The sequence below is a fragment of the Salvelinus sp. IW2-2015 genome, linkage group LG4p (assembly GCF_002910315.2).
Source record: "Salvelinus sp. IW2-2015 linkage group LG4p, ASM291031v2, whole genome shotgun sequence".
Taxonomy (NCBI): domain Eukaryota; kingdom Metazoa; phylum Chordata; class Actinopteri; order Salmoniformes; family Salmonidae; genus Salvelinus; species Salvelinus sp. IW2-2015.
In genome coordinates, this window is record NC_036841.1 from 9,466,029 (window position 1) to 9,472,076 (window position 6,048).

The 6,048-nt window shown below is 45.3% G+C and overlaps 1 pseudogene; it reads left to right on the forward strand.

Moving 5' to 3' along the window:
- Positions 1-209: 209 nt before the first annotated feature.
- LOC111957094 (tripartite motif-containing protein 16-like protein) lies at positions 210-4,091 on the forward strand (annotated as a pseudogene).
- Positions 4,092-6,048: the final 1,957 nt, after the last annotated feature.

Consider the following 6,048-nt stretch of genomic DNA (forward strand, 5'->3'; position numbering starts at 1 on the left):
GACAACCTGCAGTGCTTCTGCCTCATCCATGTGACTGTGACATCAGTCAGAATGTTTTGGAAACTCCTCACTGGTCTTATCTGTTTTTCCTGCCTCGCCCAAGGCCAGCCCATTTAGGTTTTAACCAGCATGCTATGACATTTCGGAAGCATTGGCAGTCTTACTTACAAAGTTGACCACAATCTCCAGGACCTACATTTCCCAGCTCCATGGCCGCTGCCGCATGGCCTGAGGAGGAGTTTGTGTGCTCTGTCTGTCTGGAGACGCTACGTGACCCCACCACGCTGCCCTGTGGTCACACCTACTGCCTGTCCTGCATCCAGAGGCACTGGGACCAGAATGAGGCCAKGGGTCAGTTTAACTGCCCCCAGAGTAGGCAGGTCTTCACCCGACGACCCTCTCTGGCCAAGAGCACAGTGCTAGTGGAGGCCATGGCGAAGCTGAGAAGGAAGGGCATCCAGGAGTATCCCTACCTCTCCATCTCGTCTGCCCCACCATCCATGTCTATCTACCTGGAGGTGTGTGCAGACACAGGCCTTCGCCAAGGGGGGATGTTCCCCCAACTGCCCGTCATCAGCCCCAGGCTTTGCCCTCAACACCAGCGGCCCCTAGAGCTCTACTGCCATGATGATAAGGAGTGTTTGTGTGACGAGTGTTGTCGTGATGGACACAAGGGCCACCGTGTGGTTAAGCCGCAAGYGGAGTGGAAGGAGAGATGGGTAAAGAACTGACTGTTGTTTTGTCTGTTGCCACAGCTATTTTGTTTGAATATAGCAGCTTTATTTGAATTTTAGAAAATACTGGGTGCCTGAGAGAATCCTGTGTTTCTGTATACTGTGTCCCTGTGTGCAGAGGGAGCTAGTTCCAATGCAGGCCGAGACACAGAGGAGGATCCAAGAGATGGAGAAGGAGCTCAAGGAGTTCCCATAAACTGCCCAGCTCCACAAAGTAAGGAAACCCCTCATCAATGTAAAATATGTTGTGGTTACATAATTTGTTTTCAGTGTGTTGTGGAAATTCTTACACAGGGACACCCATAGTCAATCTTAAATMAATCATTGTTTATTGTCAGAGGGGTTCCAACAAACTCAATGCACCAAGTACACATGTCGATGAGGAGCTCTAACGGGGCAGTCCCGTTTAGTTCCCTTTTTATGCTGGTTACAGACATGTTACATAGGCATAGTTCATAGGAGACGGTGCCAGACACATGCCGGAACCAACCCTATCTTAACTTAMAGAACAGATTCTTGGTGTTCTGCCAAATAGTCTAAAGGAGGAGGTCATGACGGCCCTCCCTCATATCTTTACCAGGCACAGGCAGGAACAAAGGATTGTTTGACACCAAAGACAAGATTCACAAAGTAACATTTCCATCACAAGAGCCTAGTAGTTAGTCACTGTTTCATAACACTCTGCCCCCTCTTTCACTTCCTCCTTGTCTCTCCACCTCTATCCATCCCTCCATTTTTGCTTTGCTTCTCTCCATGTCTGTGTCCTCTCTCTTCTCAGAGCTCAGTCCAGGCCCTACAGAAGGAGGGTGTGGAGCTCTTCTCTGAGCTGGTYAAGAGTGTGGAGCTGATGGGTACCCAGGTCGGGGAGTTGCTTTGTGCCCATGAGGCCTCCATGGGCAGCCGGACCAAGGGCCACATCCACAAGCTGGAGCAGGAGCTGGCCCAGCTCAGCAGGAAAGAKCAGGAACTCAGCCGACTGGCCAGCATGCAGGACCACATCTGCTTCTTAAAGGTACAAGGAAAAAAGATAATGGGATTGAGATGACCATCCTCACCACTAGGCGTTATTGTCTTCATCTATCATCCTCTACAGAATATCTTCACCCTGGAGCTCCTCKCACATAATGGGGATAGGGCTGGGTGAGGAGGCCCTTGTGTCTGAGATTCAAACTGTGATYGAAGAGCTAAGAGATGGACTACAGGATCTCTGTAAATCCAGCATGGCCAAGATCTTCAGAACTGGTGAGTCCATGMGCATTTTCAATGGCCTAAAACGTATACAGGGAGATTAGGACCTGTTTTACTATTTTCCCTTTTTATTTTGCTGGTTCTGTTGAGACTGCTCAATGGTTGAGCAGTATATATGGTTATTAATATTACTGAGACTGTTTTCTTGCTTGTAGTGAATGATGCCAGTCTTGGTCCGTCTCAATTGTTCAATGGTCAAGCTGCAGGGAACGGAGCATCTACTGACAACAATCAGGTGGCTTCACAAAATGCAGGTAAGCATCTACAAGACATGTTAAATGAAAACTAAAAAACTAAGTTGCAGTTGCCATTTTCTATCAGAATGTTAATCTTTTTTTCTCATTACTCTCTGTAGCATCCAAAGTGCAATCAAACCCTCAACTGAACACAGGTACATGTTTAATTCAGTCTTTGTATGAGATGATCAAGATGCTTTCCCCTGTTGCATTTTAGTATGTGAAATAACATCAAACCCTTCACCTCTACCTAGCTGATTAAACTCAACTCCACGATTTACGATGGATTTGTGCAGTGACTAGCTGTAAAAACAGCTTTCTTATTTTCTCACCTCTATTGCTTTTCTTTCGTGAATGAGGTGACATCAACAAACATTCTACCTCAACCTCCATTACCTACAACTGTACCTCAAGGTAAATATATGAACAGCGGTCTGAGGATTCTTCAGTGTAGTTCCAAAGTTGGCATTATAATGCAAATAAAATGTTGTCAATAAGAATTGTTTATTTTCTCTCACAACTTTTAGTGAATCAGGTGACCACTGTTGGTTTGGAAAACCCAGAGCTGAAAACCAGAAAAGAAATGCTCAAATGTGAGTAGCCCTTTTACTGCTTTTCACCCTTTTAAAGAGTTATAGAAATGTAGTCATAAGCAGCATTGAAGCATCTTCAGATCTTCAGACAATTGGACGCTTGAACAAAAAAGTGAGTGTGGACTACAAAGGATGACAATAGCATCACCAGTCTTTCCTGTCTTTCTCCATGTAGTTCGCTTTAATCTGACATTTGACCCCAACACTGCTTACCGCCACCTGAAACTGGCTGATGGGGACCGTAAGCCACTCTGAAGGCAGAGAAGCAGAACCAGCCGGAGCACCCCGACCGTTTCATCTACTGGAGACAGATACTGTGCAGGGAGCCCCTGACTGGAAGCCCCTATTACTGGGAGACAGAGTGGATGGGCCAGAAGGTGGGTTATTACTGCCATAGAAATAGAATTACTAGAAGGGACAAAGCTTCTCAGGCTACGACCACATTTGACTGGAACACTCATGGGTACACACCAGAGGAGGCTGCTGAGGGAAGGARGGCTCCTAATAATGGCTTGAATGGAGTTGATGGAATGGTATCAAACTTGTTTGATARCATTCCATTGGCTCCATTCCAGCCATTATTAGGAGCCGTCCTTCCCTCAGCAGCCTTCACTGGTACACACTTAATATAATTTATATGGTTGCTCCCTCATCATTAAGATCACGTCAACTTATGTTATGTACTTGAGAGATGCCCTTGATTTGAATCTGTCATCAATTGACTAGTATTCACTATTTTGGCTTTGAGTTATTTTACTTAGTTTTTATTATTTGTCACTCAGATCKCTATCGGCGTGGCCTACAGAGACCTGGACAGAAAGGAGGCTGACGACAGCAGCAGGCTGGGCTACAACGAGCACTCTTGGAGCCTGAACTGGTCTGGGACGGGCTTCTCAATGTGGCACGCTGGGAAGGAGACCCAGCTAAGCTCAACCAAGGCTCGCAGGCTAGGGGTGTACCTGGACCAACATGAAGGAGTACTGGCCTTCTACAGGATCTCCAACAACCAGGCCCATCTCATCCACTCCCTCCAGACAGACTTTACTGGCCCTCTCTATCCTGGGTTCTGCTTCTGGTCAGGGGTTGGGGCATCTGTGACTCTATGTCAACTGGACTAGTTTATACAACTGATAGGAATGTTCCAGTATTAGATGCTGATTTGCTGATAGCTTGTTCCAGCCATATCTTAGCTGCTGTCCTATTGTCATGTGCCCTTTTGGTTTGTAAGAATTATATTCAAATGCATGATTGATAAAAACATTTTTTTTAGCATAAACAAAGTTGCTTGAAGTGAATTTGAGTTGTTTTCAAAATACCAGTAGAAACGTATCTTCTGTTTGAAATTTTCAGTTTAACACAAATGAGTTTCCTGAATAAGATGATATGTTATATAAATCCAGGGGCGCAACATTTGTTTTAGAGGTGGGGGGGACATATATATTCACAGGTTTTTATTTATTTGTACTATTTTTTCCATTGTAGAATAACAGTGAAGACATCAAAACTATGAAATAGCATATATGGAATCATGTAGTAACCAAAAAGGGTCAAACAAATCAAAATATATTTTAGGTTCTTCAAAGTAGCCACCCTTTGCCTTGACAGCTTTGCACACTCTTGGCATTCTCTCAACCAGCTTCATGAGGAATGCTTTTCCAACAGTCTTGAAGGAGTTATGCGCATCACCGCATAACACGGTGCCTGACCGGTCACACGCTCCCCACGGTAAGCCCGGGGAGTTGGCTCAGGTCTAAACCCTGACTCCGCCAATCACCCCGTGTGCCCCCCCCCAAAATTGGGGAGCTGCCTCTCGGGCTTCCGTTGTTGTCTCAACTCCTCATAGTGTCGCCGTTCCTCTCTCGCTACCTCCGCCTGCTTCCATGGCAGGGTCTTGTCCCCTGCCATTACCTCCTCCCAGGTCCAGGATGTCCTCCACTCCCTTTTCTCCCGGGCCCAGGATCCCTGCTCCTCCTGGCCACGCTGCTTGGTCCTTTAGTGGTGGGATGTTCTGTAACGGCTATCGTCGGAATGAGACCAAAGCGCAGCGTGGAAAGTGTCCATGATTTAATGTTCAAAGAACACTCAAACAAAATGACAAAAGGTGAAAACGAAAGCGCACAGTTCTCAGGAAAAAACACTAAACAGAAAACAACATCCCACAAAACCCAAACGGAAAATTACAACTTATATATGATCCCCAATTAGAGACAACGATAGACAGCTGCCTCTGATTGGGAACCACACTAACATAGAAATAGAATGCCCACCCTAGTCACACCCTGACCTAACCAAAATAGAGAATAAAAACCTCTCTATGGGCCAGGGCGTGACCACATGGTCCTAAAGCACAACGTTGCCTCGTTTTGTATCACATTCCAATGATAAAACTGGGGTTGACAAAAATGCTATTTCAAAATGTGGGGTAGACCTGTCCCCAGTGAAAGTTGCGCCCCTGTATAAATCTGTCCACTTAGCTTGCTTAAATAAGTTGCTGATATATCTAGATTTTTTTTAAATATATTTTTTAAATATATATTTTTAAATTTGTTTACTTCAGTTTATTTAGTAAATACTTTCTTAACACTGATTTTATCTTAACTGCATTGTTGGTTGAGGCCTTGTAAGTAAACATTTCACTATAAGGTTGTATACGGTGCATATGACAAATAAAAATTGATTTGATTTGATTGGCACTTGCCTCCTTATATAATAAGATGAACAGTTTATGACAGGAAACTCCTTAATCTCCACATCATAATTGCTGACCTTGCTCCACTCGTTCTGCCTCAGTCTATTCTCTTTAACAGCGTCATCTGCATTATTCCCCATTGCTTTCCATATAGGAAGATCAACACTGTTCTTATACAGAAACACCCTGACAATCTACTCCCCTTGCCTTCTGCGCTCCCCTCCCAACATGCTATGCTGGGAATGAGTTCACTGTTTTTCACCTCTCGCCCATTGCATCAGGAAAGGGTCCCCTGCCGACTACCTGACACTCTCTCCATCGCCCATTAACATACACAATGAGCAGGTGGAAGCTGCCTGACACCTGAAAACACAGGTAAAGTGTCATTGCAGTTCAATGGGAACTCCATGGTCCGGGTGACAGACAATACCTGTCCCACATATGCAGGAAACAAAGCCTGCCACTGCCCAGCCCACAGAGGACAGACAGTGGGAGGTGGCATTTACTCAGGGTTTATAGACCGAGTTCATCTCCTGGTGACAGTCTAT